Raw genomic sequence first — 2,531 nt, 5'->3', positions numbered from 1 at the left:
CCACCATAAATATTTGATCCCATCTATGCTTAGTCTTGGGAAGATCCATAATGATATCCATAGAGATGTGGGTCCACTTCCCATCTAGAATGGGTAGAGGATGAAGTAAACCATTGGGTAGTTGATGACTATCTTTGTTCCTTTGGCATGAAGAACAAGATTCATCACAAACTTATTGACAGCTCTCCACATGCCTTTCCAAAATAAGCTCTTTCTTACTTTGCACAGGTCTTTAACACACCAAGATGACTCATAAGTGGATAAGAATACATCTCATGAAGCACCTTAGGTATGTAGGATGAAGTGGAAACAAGATACAATCTATCCTTATACATGAGAGATTATTTTGAGGCTTGTATTGAAGGATATCTTCATGATCACCTTGTTGTAATTTCTTATAAATATGAGAAGTACCCTCATTTAAGAGGTATTTCTCTTGAATTTCTTTAATTCAATCACTATAAACCTCCATGATGCATCCCATAGTGCAAGCCCACATCCTTGACAATGCATCCACTACCACGGTGTCCTTGCCTGGTGTGTAGCACTCTATGGTCACTTCTCACCTTGAAATGGGCACCATAGAGGTAATGGTGCCACTTCTTGTCGATGGCATGAAGGATAGAAAACATCTCTTGCTCATAAACATGTAATTCCATATCCTTGTTGATAAGCTTCCTACTATCACCTCTAAGCATTTGGTTCAAGTACAATGGCATGATCAATTTTCCTCTTGGGAGGAAAATTGAAAACTGTCTTCAAACTTCTTAAGAAGAGTTGCTATGTCTTTGTCTACCTATATGTTTTCCACTACTTCCCATATCTTGTTAGGCAAGATGTAATACATAGATAGTGCCAATAGCCTTGAGTTACTTTTGGAGTGTGATCAAAGAGAGATCTTTCGAATAATTTCTACCAAGTATTACTTGTTGTCCATGACGTTCAAAGCTCATACTTCCTTGTTGAAGGTTCATATAAAAGTCATCAATGATGACAACAACTAATCAATGTATCCCACTAATTGTAGGGTGCTTAGGCTCTTGCAACTTACCGTTAGCTCTTGAGATATAGAGCATAAACAAGCTGAAAATTCATAAATCCCAGAATTTTGGGATCCACAATGTGCCTATCGTTTCCAGTGCTAGATGGTCAAATGGAAATTCATCACCCTCTTTTATGAAAGAGTGGTCCTCGAGTGACTTTTCATCTTGTGTTTCTTCATGGAAATCCTCAAACTCTACATCCTCATGAGAATCTTTGGCTTTCTCTCCTTCATCCATGAGAATCATAGTGACCATATCCTTCTTAGTTTCACATACATGCTCGGGTAACCACTTCTCTTTACACTTGAATCATAAGCCTTATTAACTCTTCAATGTTTGGATCATCCATTCTTTGGGTCTTGTTGAAGGTTTAAGGAGCCTTTGTGTTGAAAGTATTCCCCTTCTTTGCATCAAAATGAGCTCCACTATTGGGCTATCCACCCCCATTGATGGTAGAAATTCTAGGAATGGAAGATGGTGGTGTAGGAAGAGAGTTTCCAATCTCATATTCTCTTTGAGAGTGTTTAGCCTTTAAGCCAACACATCCACCTTGATGAAGGAATCAAATCCATGTATAAACATCTTCATTTTCTCATTTAGTCCATCCACATACATGGATAGCTTCATGAAACTCTTGATGTACTCTCTTACCACCATGATCTTTTGAGAGAGTTCATACCATTGCTCATGGTATCTATTAAGCACCAAGGGTGAAATGAAAGCCAAATTTATCTCCCTTTTCAAATCTTCCCATGAGCGTGGCGTATTTCCTTATTTGAACATATGTCTCCACCATTGGTGACCATATGCCTCTTCAACATTGGTGAGCAAAATCCTCCATGTGCAATGAAGCAAATTATACCTTATTTTGCTCACTCTTGGGATAAAGCTGAAAATAGGTCTCCATTTTGGTAGTCCACTCCTCCAATTCATGTTAAGCTGAACCATTACCCTTAAACCTAGAGAGGGAGACCTTATCTTTGATATCCTTTAAAGTATTAGAAGATAGAATCCTATGATGGGTAGAGGGTTTATAATTTTGCATTGCATTTAGAAATTCATGAATTGGGTGCACTACTTTTTAATGAAACAAGGCAACTCCACCCATCCATCATGTGCCTTTGTTTACCTTTTTGTGGAGAACATATATATGCTCCCAATCATGCATATTCTCTTCCTCATCCCAATACATCTCTCTCTCTCTCTCTCTCTCTCTCTCTCTCTCTCTCTCTCTCTCTCTCTCTCTCTCTCTCTCTCTCTCTCTCTCTCTCTCTCTCTCTGTGCGCTTTTTCATTCCAAATTCTACTGCATCTCTATCTCACTAGTTTGATATTTTGGGTTTATTAATATGGTTTTTAATTGATTAACCTTGACAATGTGATTCATATTTCCCAAATTACAAAATACATTTTTTATTTGTGTTTAATAATCCAATCAACTCTACTAATTTCAATTATTTTAGCTTTTATGTGTGTGTGTGCGCGCGCA

Source organism: Cibotium barometz, chromosome 36 (genome assembly GCF_041138505.1).
Source record: "Cibotium barometz isolate CiBa-2024 chromosome 36, ASM4113850v1, whole genome shotgun sequence".
In the NCBI taxonomy this organism is placed as follows: domain Eukaryota; kingdom Viridiplantae; phylum Streptophyta; class Polypodiopsida; order Cyatheales; family Cibotiaceae; genus Cibotium; species Cibotium barometz.
The sequence above is the reverse complement of the archived record's forward strand: the minus strand, read 5'-3'. Positions refer to the sequence as shown.